The 16,923-nt window shown below is 42.8% G+C and overlaps 1 protein-coding gene across 9 annotated transcripts in view; it reads right to left on the bottom strand.

Annotated features, from left to right (window-relative positions):
• Positions 1–711: 711 nt before the first annotated feature.
• The window catches only part of FAAP100 (FA core complex associated protein 100), a 136,707-nt gene continuing 120,495 nt past the window's right edge, over positions 712–16,923 (bottom strand). For 4 of the 9 annotated variants that reach the window (XM_044300086.1, XM_044300094.1, XM_044300090.1 and 1 more), the window contains 4 exons: positions 11,199–11,436; positions 5,906–7,247; positions 4,960–5,764; positions 712–4,043 (listed from right to left, as the gene is read on the bottom strand). The gene's annotated coding sequence lies outside the window, so the exon portion shown is untranslated. The remainder of the gene's footprint in view (positions 4,044–4,959; positions 5,765–5,905; positions 7,248–11,198; positions 11,437–16,923) is intronic. The other 5 variants (XM_044300091.1, XM_044300088.1, XM_044300092.1 and 2 more) reach the window with 5 other exon arrangements.

Genomic DNA, 16,923 nt, shown 5'->3' with positions numbered 1-16,923 from the left:
AGATGACACCAAATTTTGTAATACGGTACAGTCTATGGAAGATGTTAATAAGTTACAGGCTGACTTGGATAAACTTACGGTTTGGGCCTCCACTTGGCAAATGAGGTTCAATATAGATAAATGTTAAGTTATGCATCATGGGGGCTAATAATCTGCATGCAGCAAATGTCCTGGGGCAGTGATGGCTAACCTCCGGCACTCCAGCTGTGATGAAACTATGACTCCCAGCATTCTCCATTCATTTCTGTGGAGATCTGAGAACAGCCAAGCAAGTGTACATCTTGGAAGTTGTAGTTTGACCACAGCTGGAGTGCTGGAGGTTAGCCATCACAGTCCGAGGGGGAGTAAAACTTGGAGAGTCACTTGCTGAGCAGGATCTGGGTGTATTAGTAAATCATGGACTAAATAACAGCATGCAATGCCAGTCAGATGCCTCTAAGGAGAAGAAAAGAGGCATGGACTCGCAGGACCTGGATGCAATATTGCTACTACACAAAGCGTTGGTGCGGCCTCATCTGGAATACGCAGTTCAGTTCTGGGCACCAGTCCATAGAAAGGATGCCCTGGAGTTAGAAAAAGTACAGAGGAGCAAAGATTAAATTAACTGAATTTGTTTAGCCTTGAAAAAAGATGTCTCAGGGGGGACATGATTAACCTGTACAAAATATATAAAAACGGACCATGCAAAAAATACAGGATATGGCTACAAGAAAGGTTTAGATGACTTTTTAATTCAAAATAACATTGAGGCTTATGACAATGTATACAAATCTTGTTCTACACACCATTTCCCTTTGGCCCAAACCCTTTTTAAAAGGAAGATGAACATTGATCCAGGGATTTATTCCATGGATCGATATAGCAGGATTTCAGGTTGGACTTAATGGACTTTTGTCTTTTTCCAACCTTGACAACTATGTAACTATATAAATGATAACAAAATAAACGTAGGCAGCTCTCACCTCTATATCCTTGTCTTGAGCCCGGACATAGCGTCTGGGTGTGCTATAACTTAAACTTCAGAAAAAAATTTGTGGTCCAGCTCCAAATGATAAAGGTATAAATCTTTATTCGATTTAAAAATATTCCATACAGGTACACTTGTGTTACGCGTTTCAGACCACGATCAATAAATGTCCTTCCTCATGACACAACTACACTAAAAAAAGTGCACTTTATATGCCGCACCCACACCTGACCATGAAGTCAGGAAATGGCGTGGACATGTACTGATTTACTAAAAAAGCACATATCAAAACATAATATAACTTCACTACTATTAATAAAAACTATTATACACTGACAGCTGGATCGTGAGGGTTCCTTCAACAGAGACGCATCTGTTCTAATACTGCAGTATAAGATCATGTCTTTTATTTAACCCTTGCGGGTGACATGCAGCCAGCTGAAACATCCAGTATGCTTCTCTGTTGAGTAGCTTCCTCCTCAAATCCCCTCCTCTGATTGGAACTGCTATTCTCTCAATGCCCTGTACTTTCAATTTGGAGGTATCCCCACCATAAAAAAATGCAAAGTGTAAACTGACCGCAGACACATTGTGGCTTTCATGGTGGGGCACATCAGAAATGTGTTTACGTATTCTCCCCTTTATCTGATTGGAAGTGCATCCCACATATTGTAGCTGACATTCAATACACGTCACCAAATAAATAACATTTTTCGTGTTACAATTAAGGTAAGACTTGATGGCAAATTCTTTATCATTTGCTGTGGATTTAAAATGGTTCATAGCCTGCATGTGACCACATTTATAGCTACCTTTACTACTAATCCATGTAGTCTTCACCTCTTCAGGCTCTTTGAATAAACTAGGACTGAGTGTTTGACCAAGAGTCTGAGCTTTACGTGCTGAGCATCTAATGCCCTTCTCCACTATACCTGACCATTGATTGTTATATCTCAGAAGAGGTAGATATTTTTTTTATTATTTTACATATTGCATCACATTGTTCACTATATTGGGTAACAAATGTTATGGCATTCTTCTTAAAATAACTCTGCCCATTTCTGTTATTAATGTTTTTTTTCACAGGAAAAATAAGTGTTTTTCTCTCCATTTTGGAAACCGTTTAATAGTGGTTAGATGTCATTTGTTTAGAATACGACCTACAAGCAAGCCTCTTAATTATATTATTAGCCTCAAAATTAAGAGATTTTTTCTATATAGATGATAGGAACGAGTGTTCATACAAACATATAACTGTCTTGATCCTCAACCTGTGTAAAAGGACCCTAGACTGCATGTAAGAGACTGTGCAAACAAGTTCCATAACATTTTTCACTATTGATCGGTAAGTGTCGATTTGTTTGTGTATCAAAAGACGTTCAGTTACACTGAACAATAATTATCAGTGTTTGCTCATTACTGCGATCGTTGCTTGTTCGCCCTGCTAAAGACAAGCAGATTCCTGATTAGACTAGGGGATGTGGCGGCGACTAATGACAATCTTTCAGTCAGGTAGATTTGTGTGATACACGCTAATAGGCACTTAAGGGGCCTTCTGCTGTCTGTGTCCATTTCTGCAAGAGCCAGTTGAACGAACAGTAAGATTTGGCATTCAGATGTAGCGGGGTTCAGCAAATGACACGGCAGCACTGAAACCAGGTGACTGGGACAAGAGCTGCTGTGCATGCATGCCTATGTGCGCTCCCACAGTCCCGGACACTAGAAAGGTTGGCGCTTTTTCCTATAGTGTGCGAGCATGTCCACTGCTGTGGGATTGCAGTTTGGTCATAACCATAGAAACGAGCAGTGTATAATGTCATGAAAAATGAATCAAGCCAGCAAAGGAGGAAATATGGACAATCACAATACATTAGTAAGTGCCATATTAAAGGGGTTGTCTCACTGATTAGATGACACAACTTAGCATCAGAAGGGAGGTTATAACTCACAAATACATCCACTGGTAAAAAGATTACATTCACTACAGATTACATCATGTACCTTTCTAACAGGTCAAAGAATAAAAAATTTTGCAGGAGTTCTTCTTTAAGCTGGTCACACACATTAAATAAATGTCAGTCCAACCATCTGGTTTTGGCAGGACCAGCTGGCCATCTAATGTATATGGGGGACTTCTAGCTCTTCCTCTCTAAGTGAGATAAGGATCAGAGAGATGGATTGAAACTGCCTGCCTGACTCGTGTTTTACATATTGCAACCATCAGATCTTGATCTCTGAATGGAAACCATCAGTAGGTAGTAGACATGTATCATCTATTTGGAAAGCTTATGGGAGCAATTTGATCCATTTTCTATGTCATTGTGAGTAAAACAAAGGAGTCTTCATTGCTGACCAATATTTTCTGAACCACGCGGTCTATGTTCTCCATCTAATGACCTCCCCATAACTACTGAGATTCTGAAATAAATGAGCACCATATGTTGTGCGTCTTATTACTTGGATTATAGATGATCATACCCTGCAGATGCGCCACCTATGATTTCACAATACTCATTCATACATTCAAAAAAGTAGAGACTGAGTAAGATAATTCTACCTTTTTCTTAGTGAAGTCTTAGAGGCCTCATTACCATTAGTGCGGCCGCTGTAAACTTGTACTGTTCTTGCTTTATGGTGCAGCCAGGACCATGAATTACAGAATGCCATAAACCAGAAGCAGAAAGTAGGAAAACCTTTGGGAAATGTCTTGTGTTCTGTTCCTGTTTTTTCCTCAAAAAATAGAAATTGCATAATGTCTCAGAAACTTCAATTTGACTGTGTTAATATTAATACAAAAACTAAACTGATCATCGCACTGTTTTAATTGATGATATTGATGCTATGTTGTGATGATATAAATCTCAAGAGGAGACATCTTGAATAGTCATGAAGCGTCCAGATGTGAAATACGGCTTCACTTCAGGGAGGTAAACACATTGGTCTTAAATGTTCCCCTTTCCCTTGTTCTTCATCTTTTGCATTTCTCTTTGGCATCCTTCTCATTGTTTTTTATTTAGATGTATTTTCTTCAGTGTTAAGTCCATTCCCTGACTCCACCCCGGCCTCTGGATTAATTCTAATTTAAAAAGGAAACCATCAGTAGGCTTTGCGTTCTGTATGAAGCATCTAGCTATAACTTAAAGGGGCTGTGCAACTAACGTAAATGTATCCAGCCCAACAGATATTGCTGTTATATCACTTTCTCCAGTCACATGACAAACCAGGAAGTAGGATTCAAGCATAGGGGATAAGAGGAAACTGCAAATGAGGTATATTTGAAATAATAAAATAAAATACAAGGTGGAATGGGAGATTGATGAAAATAAACTTTAGAGTGAAAAGTAGTTTATAACACAACCCCTTTAATTAAATTCAAGCTAACTTTGTAATTAGCAGGGGCGGACTGGGAACTTAAAGTGGCCCTATAAAAAATACTAAAAGTGTCCCCATTTTGTAGTCGGGTCCAAATTGATGGAAGGCAGAGCCATAAATATTATATTGTGGCACATTATATCACCCCAACAGAGCCAAATACCACAGTGCATCACAAAATACTGCCAGCAGCACAAAATACATCCCCAAAAATATCCACTGCCGGCAGTGAGGACGGCTCAGGCGGCCTTCTGGGGATCGGCTCAACGGGAAATTTCCCTATAAGGTCTATGGCCAATCCGCCCTGGGTTAAAGGGATGAGATTAGCGATACCTGGCAGTTTTCTTACAGAAACAACGCAACCCCTGTCCTTGGGCGGTGTGTAGTAATGCATCTCGGCTCCAATACCAGAAACATCCAAGAGAACGCTAGTGGGATTTCTGAAAGAAAGCAGCCATGTTTCTCGAATCTCATACAGCCCCTTTAATGCCTATAGCAGTAGAGGTTTAGAATATGATGGGGGTAGTCTTTCTTTCTGCATTTAATCTTACATGCTAAGATCCTGTGGACTAGGAGTTGTCTCTGCCTGTACTATGGTTAGATGTTATTGTAACTGTTACCTGACCGATCCACCGCCACCTCCATCAGTTGGTCCCGGATGGCACGCTGGCACTTGGTCTTACTTTTATAACTGTAACAGAGAAATGTCCTTACATAAACTGGCAGATATGACAATATTCAGTTAACCCCAGAATATACCCCTGATCCCCTCCCCCACTACAGAGGGGCAGATATAAAGGTGCAGTGTATACCAGGCAGGAAGGATATGGGGTTCTAGTGTATATTACATCATAATATAAGGAAAGAAAGAGTAGCGGACATCTGATTATAGCACCACCTGATCCAGCCCCTGGGGTATAGCCTGGCTGCTCTAGTTATTGCGCCCCCTATAGGTCAGACAGTAAAGTGCAGCCCCGTGTTATATAGCAGTTCCCTATAGAGAATAATGTGATCTGTAGAGAAGAAGAAGAAGGACACTCACCAGGATCTAGTGACAATGATCATCATAAACAGTAAAATACCACAGACTGGTAAGACATTGAAAAGACTAACTGGTAACAAAGAAACAAGATGGCGGTTATCAATTCCTATTAAAGACAGAGTATCCTACAAGTATAAGACATTGTCCAACATCTCCAGATCCTTCTGATGCCAACGCTGTCCTTTATGAAGACATCAACGGGGTAAGGACTGGGAGTGTGGCTGGGCATGGTGGAAGCAGTGAAATGTAGGCTGGTAAAATCTGGGTAAAGGGCACATCATTATATATTCCAGCAACAGATGTAGAAGCAATTCCTATTCCTGTTTTTGGCTCCTCCGCTGTCTGGTTGGGCAGTTGTGTCTTCCCGAATCTTGGGAAAGTCCCTGTCCAAAAAAGAATGAAGGTAAATAAAGAAATAAAATCCATGATGGCAGCAAATGACCCCAAGATTGTAACACAAGGAGATAGAAGACCCCCAAAAACCTGCACTGACCCCCCCACTCCCCAGTGATAATGTCCATTACCTGATTGTTTTACAGTGACTGTTTCTCTGTAAGAGAAAGTGGGTTAGAGAACAAGCCCTCCTCCTGCGTACAGTGACAGAGAAACTGGTATGTGGTGCAAGATGTGATTAACCTGCGACAAATTGCAAATGGTAAATTAACATCATCTTTCTTAACGTACTGATGAAAACTTTACTGCTGTGAGGCTGCTGCGATAAGTTAAAGTGAGAGATCTTCGAAGAGGGCTTTGGATTGATTGTGTGACCATGCAGTGGTCTGAGAGTGTACTGATGTTGCACAAAGAGATGGGCTACATGCACCTTACGCGATTGTGATTGAGGAACATGGACTGGCACAATGAAAGTGGCTGGGGCAATCCTAGCAAGAATTTCCAAGGCAGGTTAAACTGTAGCAAGGGACAGCCTCCCACAGACCACAGCAGCCCTGGGCAAAAACCAACTCTTGGTCGACCAGAGGTGCACCCTGGACTCTGTGGAGAACCAATCAAAAAAAGTGAATTGAAGGACTGAGCTCTGCACTGTCAGCATTGAGGAGGGGGCGGGGTACAGAACAGGTCCATTAACTAAGTGTACTCCATATGCAGCATAAGCTGTCTGTGTAATAAAGCCGACACCTGCCGGCAATGACCGGGATAGGAGAAAACGCCCATCTCAGTCATTTAACCTCTTCAGATGCTACAATCAATAGCGACTGTGACATCTGAGAAAAGAAGAAGCTCTTTCTAACCTCTGTACAGCACAGGGGGATGATCAGTTGCTATGGTAACCTGGGACCTTTTGAAGGTTCCTAGGTCTGCCATCGTAAACTGCCTATTAAAGGGGTTGTGTCAAGTTTTTAAGATCCCCTATCTACAGAGGTCAAACCCCCACCAATTCCGAGAATGGGAGTCAAGTTCCCCTATTCTCATGGAGCAGCAGGTCGAGCATGCGCCCTGCCTTTTTATTCATTATTTATTGGACTGCTGGATTCCAGAGACCCCATAGAGAATTACTTGAAAACTTGGCACAGCCCCTTTAGGCGTCCTTGATAGGAATCCAGCAAAGATCCCACAGACTGTAACAATGTACTAGTGAAGTGTATGGAATAAGTGACTGAATATTTGCAGGTTCAAGTCCCCTAGAGGTGCATATAAAAAATAAATACAAAAAAATATGGCTATGTTGACTGAAAAATAAAAACGTTAGGGCTCTCAGAAGGTGAGGGTGTGAAAAAGAAAATGTACTTAAGGGGTTTACAACAAAAGCAGGAAGCTGAACTTCGGAGTGTAGTAACATGAGCCTCTCAATTCTCCACTTCCTCTCGGGTGCTCTTCATTTTCTAGTAGGCAGCAGATGGTTGTGTCCTATTGGAGAAACAAACGAAGCTAGATGTATTTTCAATCAACCTAGTATTTGATGTATAAGGTCAATCACAGACACCAGAAATAGCTCTCAGTAACTTCTCCGGATTCCCCCCATTACCCGGCACGCTCAGGTATTAGTAGAAACACTGTGGCCTTTGCAGCTCTAGGGACCTGGGTCCGAATACGACCCGGGAACCCAGTATTTGTGTGGGTTTCTTCCCACAATCCAAAAACATCCTGATAAGGTACATTTGGAATTTTGAGTGTAAGCTGGTGGGGGGGGGGGGGACGACAATGACTGTACAGCGCTATTTCCCTATATCAATGCAAAATTGAACAATTCAGGCAAATGTATACATGTTCAGCGCTATACATACAACTCTCTCATATCCATTCACAAATGGTAAACTGTATGGGGGTGTGCCCGGCATCATCTATGAGACTGGGGGGAAAAAAACATCAGACTCTGCTGGACATAGCTTTAATAGCGGCATGGCCATGGACTAGTCAAAGGCTGGTGAAGATGTCAGGGTGATAGGCTGATCCATCGTGGTTTGGGGTGTCAGATAAAGATTTAACATGCTGCGTCCCTGACGGATGGGAAAGGGGAAATACCGCAGTAGAGCGTTCGCCTGTGAAACATATATAGATCTAATATTTATAGAGGCCGCCCAGCCTACGGCCTCCAGGTTTGAGGTTTACTTCACCTGCTCTGTGTCTATTCCCCCAACATATGGAAGTACTAGCAAAAAAAAAAAAAGTCCTCTTTGCATTCAGAGAGACATAAATTTTCCTGTTACGTTGCTGGGAGGGGTCTTCTAACAGGTGAATAATAATGTATTGGGGAGCAGAACATATACACTATTAGTACCTGCAGTATCTCAACGTGTCTGTCAGTGTCTGTATAGAAGCAGATCTGTGCATGTTTTTTTTTCCCCAAAAAAACATTCAAAGAACATCTGTCAGCAGTTTTGTTCCTACGACACTGGCTGACCTGTTGCATGTGCACTTAGCAGCTGAAGACATCTGTGTTGGTCCCATGTTCAAATGTGCCCGCATTGCTGAGAAAATGCAAATGAGCCTCTAGGAGCAACGGGGGCATTGCCATTGCTCATAGAGCAGGGCTGGCCAACCTGTAGACTGTCTGGGCATGCTGGGAGTTGTAGTTTTGCAACAGCTGGAGAGCCGCAGGTTGGCCTTCCCTGTCCTAGACGCTCTGCTCTATCTCTGCAACTGCCGCACCCTCTGCACTTTGTTTGACAGGGCCAGGCAGTGTAAATTGACTCATACATGGTCAATCAAAGTGGAGAGGGAGCGGCAGTTGCAGAGAGAGCAGAACCTGTAGGAGTAACGACAACGCCCCCGTGTTACTCATAGAGGCTCATTTGCATATGTTAAAACATAATTTTTCTCAGCAATGCGGGCACATACAAACATGGGACCAACACAGACGCCTTCAGCTGGCAGAAGCACATGTAACAGGTCAGCCAGTGTCATAGGTACAAATCTGCTGACAGATGCCCTTTAACTTTATTAACATTTATTAAGATAGTGCTAAAAGCTACAACGTGCACTGTTAAAAAAAAAAGGAAAAACACCTCAAGGTGTACTAACAAAAAACAAGCAGAAAAGTAAAAAAAAAACATGAAGCTGCTTTTTTTAAAAGCCAATCTAGACTTTTACAGTTCCCCTTTATAATAATAAGGGATAGTAACCCCATCCTGCACCATAACATTATCGAACATCTGTGAAGTGGGTGAGGTATTACAGAGACCCGGATGGTTGTTGGATAAAAATCCATAAACTTTGGGCACATTTTACTATTCTCTAAAAGCAGCTCGGTCGTTGGTATCAGGACACATGTAGACAACCATAATGCAGTTGAGCTGAGGTTCCAACTGATGTAGCCAGCGTTATCTGGACTCCAGGCGTGCCAGGTTGGTCACTTTAACGTGATTTGATGTTTTATTTTAATGAGATTTGGTTGCATGAATTCGTTAAGCCAGTAAAGATAACTGATGACTACATCTGTATTTGTACGAAGTTATAATACAGTACCCATAAGGCCACCTGCACATGGTGCCGATTATGCGTTTTTCCTTTCAGATTCTAACATGGAAAAACCGCAGTGTACTACAGTACCAGCAAAGTGTATGAGATTACACAAATCTCATGCACACTTGGCGGAGTGTGCCAATTATGTTTGCGGTTTTAGCTGTAGATCTCATCCTTTTCCAATTAAGGGTGAGCTCTGCGGCAAAACCGCATCAAATCCACAATAAGGCTATATGCACACGACGTGTGCCCCCCAGTGGCCGTTTTGTGGCCCGCAATACACAGGCACCGGCCGTGTGCATTCCGCATCACGGACCCATTCACTTGAATGGGTCCGCGATCACAGAGATGCGGAACGGAGCCACGGACCGGAACCCCACAGAAGCACTACGGAGTGCTTCCATAGTGTTTCTGGCCGTGCCTCCGCACCGGCAAAAAGCGCATGCACTATATTGCGGTGCGGATCCCATTCAAGTGAAAGTCTGTGCTCGTGAATTGCAGACCGCAATTTGCAGTCTGCAGCACTGGCACGGAGCCCTAACGTTCGTGTGCATGTAGCCTAAAGCACATACATCTGCATGGACATTCCTGAGACTCTTATGTGCGATCACCTGCAAGTTATTTAGGCCCATAATGCACCTCTGTATGCCTCCAATTTAATATGAAGTACACCGAGGCTTTATTAATGGATTCCCTATCTTCACATACTTTATCAGATGCTGAATAATTTAGGAGATACTTTAGTCTCCACTGTTTGTAAGAATGTCAGCTTTTATGCATGATCCTGAAACAAGAAATCCTTCAGAAAACACTAATTAATCACCTGCTGGTCTGTCCCATTTCTGGCCGGTGAACAGTACTTAAAGGGGTTTTCCAACTTTTTTTTTTTTTATACTGACGACCTATCTGATGAGGCTGCTGAGCGGAACAAATTTATCTTAGGCCAGACCATGGCCAAAGTGCAGCTCAGTCCCATTCAAGTGAATGGGGCTGAGCTGCGATACCAAGAACAACCACTATCCAATGGGCGGCGCTGTGCTTGCTGACAAAACAGCTGATCGGCAGGGTTCCTGAGTGTCAGACCCCCACTGACCAGATACTGATGCTCTAAACTGAGGATAGGTCATCAGTATAAAAAAGCCAGAAAACCCTTTTAAAGTATAATGACATCTCTGAGAAATTCTATTTATTTAGGACGGAAAATCATTATTCTGATTGGTCTTTATGATTATTTTTTTTACCAGTTTTTTGTCTACAACTTTTAGTTTCACTGCATCTGAAGATTGTTACTTCTCCTTCTCAATTAATTCCTTAGTGAGCTGCTCTGACGGCTCAATCTGTAGCCCTTATCTCTAGTCCCCTGACAGCTCATAAATACTCTATTCTTCTCAATTTTATCATAATTTAGCTTTAAAGGGGTTTTCTCAACACGCAGTTTTATACTTACCTGCTCCCGGCGCACTTCCTGATTTCGGCACTCGGCAGGGGACGGGCTCCATCTTAAATTATGTTTTCTCCCGGCCGCGTGCTGTACTAAACGCGCACGCCGGGTCCGCGCATGCGCCCTGGTGACTTCTTCCTGGCCAGTATAGTATACTTGCCAGGAAGAAGTCACCAGGGCGCATGCGCGGACTCTGCGTGCGCATTTAGTACAGCGCGCGGCCGACCGGGAGAAGAAAAGAAGTCGTCTGCGCACGCGCGGCCACTGCGATTCCTGAGAAGAGCGGTGGCCGTAACCAGGGGAGACGGAAGACAACAGTCAGGTAAGTATAAGTTTATTTTTTTCTAAGGGGTGGGGATTTGTTAATGAAATATATTTAGAAAAATGATCACTGTTAAGGGCTTCTCCCATGAATAATGTAAAGAGGTAATTCCACTTTGCCTTTTTATACTTACCTGCTGCCAGCGCGCCGTTCACTTCCTGGATTCTGGCTGGGGGCTTTATCGCGATTAAAGTCTTCTCCCGGCCGGGCGCTGGACTGAACGCGCCGGCGTGTGCATTCACAGCTCTGTACTATTCTGGCCAGGAAGAAGTCACCATCGCGCACGCGCAGCAGCGTGCACGTTCAGGACAGAGAGCGGCCCAGCTGGGAGAAAAGAAGGAGTCTTCTGCGCAACCGCGGCCACCGGGATCCTGGAGAAGAATGTTATACAAGTATATTTACAAAAATGATCACTGTCAAATCATTAACAGATTTAACAGTGATCATTATGATGGGATAACCCTTTTAAATCAAACATCATATGTCACATAGTACATGACAATCTCTTTCTAACAAAGCTAGAACCAGCCCTATACCTCACGTGGATCCAGAGATCTCCCCATTCTCTCATTGCGTGTCCATGCTCTCCCTGAAACTGAGCATGTGCGGCCATACGAGTGAGCAGGTCAAAGAAATAAGAAAAAAATAATAATACAGCAGGTGGCGCTGTACAGACAGATTTTATTGAATAACTCAGTGGCTATGCTAAATTTTTTATTACATGCAATTGCAAAAGGATTCAGATCCAGGGGCTGCTTTGAAAACTGTAGAATATTTTTATGGGAAAACCCCTTTAAATGAATGGGGTGGCCAGATGTTACTGTATAGTCAAAACATTTTTTCCTGATATTTTTTATGTTGTGTTTTTACTATTTCTTGTAAGATGCAGCATTACTCTTGGTATGACAGTTCTTCCTGGTGTTTTTCACATACACATCTATAAAAGAGTTGAAAAAGGAGATTCGCTCATTAGAATATTATACAGCCGTATCGCAAGGAACTGTAAACAAATTTCTGCAGATCTGGTCCCGCTGGGACTAGTAATCAAGGAGCGATCTCTGGGTTAACTACCTTCATTTCCCTCCCCCCTTACCCTTCTTTGTTTTCCCCCTTTACTTTTTACTTTTATTTATTTATTTATTCTTTCTCTAAATGGAATATGGATTGGTTTTGTCTACAGTATATTATATGGCTGCTGATATTATGTTATTCTGTATTTTAGATGTAATACAAAAGACATGATGTCTAAAAGTTTTTCTTTTCTCTTTTATTACATATGTTGATATATGGAAAGTGAAAAATGTTTAATAAACATAAAGTTGGAAAGTCGAAAAAATTCCTGAATTCAGATGGGTTTAGGGGCCATTCCAATTTCCATCCACAAAACACAGACCTGTCTGGATGTCAGAGCAGTTCCCTGGCAGATTCACTTAGATGGAACAGTCTGCAGATGCAGTGCAACTCAAAACATTTTTTAAAGGACCAACTGAAAAAATTATTTTAGCTTAAAATAAGGACAATGCGATGATAAAAAATGATTACCTTCAAAAGGTGTCCATGGCCTTTAACGATTTTTTCACTGATGACATATACTCTGGATAGGTCATCAGTATCTGATCGGTGGGGGTCCGACACCCGGGAGCTTCTGTGAGCACCGCAGCCTTCTCTGCTTTTCCTAGACCTAGTGACAACAGGTTCATTGATCACATGGTCTAGGAGCAGCTCAGCCCCATTCACTTGCAATATCAAGCACAGCCGCCATACACTGTACGGCGCTGAGATTGGTAAGCTGTGAGAAGGCATTGACGCTCACAGGAGTGTCGCTGTCTTCTCAAAACAGTTGATCGGGACCCCCACTGATCAGATACTGATAACCTGACTTCAGTAAAAAAAAAAAAAAATCTCTCTCAGAAAACCCTTTTAATTGCAATATGAGACAAAATGGGATAAATATATATATATGACATTAAGGCCTGATTCAATAGGGCCACATGCAGGATGCACGCTCTGTAGGTGGAGGAGGCGCTTAAAGCATTTCTGTCATGAGAAATAACGTATATAACAGTATGCTTTATAACTCCCTGCCTGCTGCCGTTCTCTTAAAATAAAGACTTTTAAAATATGCTACTGAGCCTCTAGGTGCTATTAGGGTGTTGCTTCAGCACCTAGAGGCTCAGTCTACGCACCCTTTGGCAAGCCCAGGTCCAGTTGATTGAGGAGAACTCGAAAGTCAGTGTCTCGTAAATCCCACGCCTGCGCCGAAGGGAGGAAGCTGGCAGCAGGAGCGCATCCTTCACTCACTGTGCCTGCACTGAATACATAAAGGGACGGCGCAGGCGCGGGATTCACAGGACACAGGGGAGAACTCGAAAGTCAATCAACTGGACCCGGGCGTGCCAAAGGGTGCGTAGACTGAGCCTCTAGGTGCTGAAGCAACGCCCAAATAGCACCTAGAGGCTCAGTAGTATATTTTAAAAGTCTTTATTTTAAGAGAACGGCAGCAGGCAGGGAGTTATCAAGCACACGGTTATGTACTGCTGACATTAGCACATCGCTAATGGCAGTCAGCTACATAATGTTATTTCTCATGACGGAAACGCTTTAATGAAGAGAGTGCCCCACAGCCCATAATTAAGAAAACAAAGCATACGCCAGGGATAATTAATGCAAATTTGGAATTAATATTACAAATCTGTTTTCACATCAGGTCTCATGCAAAATAATAAATAAGTAAATTTATTCCTAAACAATGTGGTCTAATTCAGGAATGTTTCTGTCCTCCCAGACTTTATTCTCAGAGTCGCTGCAGGTCTGATTCAGATGGCAGTAATTCTAGTCCGTGTGCAGGACTGTATCCGCATTGCACATGTACCCAATAAAATGGTCCAATTTACACTTCAGTTTTCCAGCGTGGACCAAACTCGCTGCTTGCACCATTCCTGTCTGTTCTCCATTCAAGACTCATCCAGTCAACGGGTCCAGGAAAAAAAAAACATTCACACCAGGATGCCATCTGGACCTCCAGATACATTGGTGTTCTGCTGATGGAAAACAGCCTGGCCCCTGAATCCATCTGACTTCTATATACAGTGGAGGAAATAATTATTTGACCCCTCACTGATTTTGTAAGTTTGTCCAATGACAAAGAAATGAAAAGTCTCAGAACAGTATCATTTCAATGGTAGGTTTATTGTAACAGTGGCAGATAGCACATCAAAAGGAAAATCGAAAAAATAACTTTAAATAAAAGATAGCAACTGATTTGCATTTCATTGAGTGAAATAAGTATTTGAACCCCTACCAACCATTAAGAGTTCTGGCTCCCACAGAGTGGTTAGACACTTCTACTCAATTAGTCACCCTCATTAAGGACACCTGTCTTAACTAATCACCTGTATAAAAGACACCTGTCCACAGAATCAATCAATCAAGCAGACTCCAAACTCTCCAACATGGGAAAGACCAAAGAGCTGTCCAAGGATGTCAGAGACAAAATTGTAGACCTGCACAAGGCTGGAATGGGCTACAAAACCATTAGCAAGAAGCTGGGAGAGAAGGTGACAACTGTTGGTGCGATTGTTCGAAAATGGAAGGAGCACAAAATGACCATCAATCGACCTCGCTCTGGGGCTCCACGCAAGATCTCACCTCGTGGGGTGTCAATGGTTCTGAGAAAGGTGAAAAAGCATCCTAGAACTACACGGGAGGAGTTAGTTAATGACCTCAAATTAGCAGGGACCACAGTCACCAAGAAAACCATTGGAAACACATTACACCGCAATGGATTAAAATCCTGCAGGGCTCGCAAGGTCCCCCTGCTCAGGAAGGCACATGTGCAGGCCCGTCTGAAGTTTGCCAATGAACACCTGAATGATTCAGAGAGTGACTGGGAGAAGGTGCTGTGGTCTGATGAGACCAAAATAGAGCTCTTTGGCATTAACTCAACTCGCTGTGTTTGGAGGAAGAAAAATGCTGCCTATGACCCCCAAAACACCGTCCCCACCGTCAAGCATGGGGGTGGAAACATTTTGCTTTGGGGGTGTTTTTCTGCTAAGGGCACAGGACAACTTATTCGCATAAACGGGAAAATGGACGGAGCCATGTATCGTGAAATCCTGAGCGACAACCTCCTTCCCTCTGCCAGGAAACTGAAAATGGGTCGTGGATGGGTGTTCCAGCACGACAATGACCCAAAACATACAGCAAAGGCAACAAAGGAGTGGCTCAAGAAGAAGCACATTAAGGTCATGGAGTGGCCTAGTCAGTCTCCGGACCTTAATCCAATAGAAAAGCTATGGAGGGAGCTCAAGCTCAGAGTTGCACAGAGACAGCCTCGAAACCTTAGGGATTTAGAGATGATCTGCAAAGAGGAGTGGACCAACATTCCTCCTAAAATGTGCGCAAACTTGGTCATCAATTACAAGAAACGTTTGACCTCTGTGCTTGCAAACAAGGGTTTTTCCACCAAGTATTAAGTCTTTTTTTGTTAGAGGGTTCAAATACTTATTTCACTCAATGAAATGCAAATCAGTTGCTATCTTTTATTTAAAGTTATTTTTTCGATTTTCCTTTTGATGTGCTATCTGCCACTGTTACAATAAACCTACCATTGAAATGATACTGTTCTGAGACTTTTCATTTCTTTGTCATTGGACAAACTTACAAAATCAGTGAGGGGTCAAATAATTATTTCCTCCACTGTAGATGCCCGTGTGGAAAACACCAAAAAAACTGCAATACCAAGAGCATGCTACATTGAAAAAAACACATTGGGTTTTCCAGTAATAATTTATTTTTTATCAGCCTGCCCCTCCGTCTCAATCTTCTGGACAACATGGTTTACATCAACCTGGCCATTGTTATTTCCAGTGTTCTGCCAAATTGTAGGTATAGTAAAAGTAGCGCCGGATATGCTATCTGACAGCAATGCAGCCTAGCTGACCCATCTGACTCATTTTAATGGATAACACAGAGCAACGTCTTGTTTGGCATTTTTGTTGGAAACAGCAATGATTCAGAAGTGATCCTAGAAGCTCCTGGATGTTACAAAAAATACGGTATATAATATAGTGCTGCATGGGCACACCATATAGTGGCATTAGCCCTAAGGTCATGTTTTGGCATAGTATTATATGCAATAAACTGTAAATAAATAAATAAATAAAAAATTGATAAAAAGGACATACAAAACACACATTTGGTGTAACTACATTTTATTTTGTTTATTCCACCATAAAAAAAAGTTAAAAAGAATTGCCTAAAAATTGGGAATGCTTAGAACAGACAAAACCTCCGGCATAGAGTTCCGTCGTCGGGGCTCTATGCCGGAAGAATCCTGATCAGGATTATCCTAATGCATTCTGAATGGAGTGAAATCCGTTCAGGATGCATCAGGATGTCTTCAGTTCCGGAACGGAACGTTTTTTGGCCGGAGAAAATACCGCAGCATGCTGCGCTTTTTGCTCCGGCCAAAAATCCTGAAGACTTGCCGCAAGGTCGGATCCGGAATTAATGCCCATTGAAAGGCATTGATCCGGCCTTAAGCTAAACGTCGTTTCGGCGCATTGCCGGATACGACGTTTAGCTTTTTCTGAATGGTTACCATGGCTGCCGGGACGCTAAAGTCCTGGCAGCCATGGTAAAGTGTAGTGGGGAGCGGGGGAGCAGCATACTTACCGTCCGTGCGGCTCCCGGGGAGCTCCAGAGTGACGTCAGGACGCCCTAAGCGCATGGATCACGTGATCGCATGGCACGTCATCCATGCACATGGGGCGCTCTGACGTCATTCTGGAGCGCCCCGGGAGCCGCACGGGCGGTAAGTATACTGCTCCCCACCACTACTATGGCAACCAGGACTT

This window comes from Bufo gargarizans, chromosome 6 (genome assembly GCF_014858855.1).
Source record: "Bufo gargarizans isolate SCDJY-AF-19 chromosome 6, ASM1485885v1, whole genome shotgun sequence".
NCBI classification, from domain to species: Eukaryota; Metazoa; Chordata; class Amphibia; order Anura; family Bufonidae; genus Bufo; species Bufo gargarizans.
The sequence above is the reverse complement of the archived record's forward strand: the minus strand, read 5'-3'. Positions and strand labels throughout refer to the sequence as shown.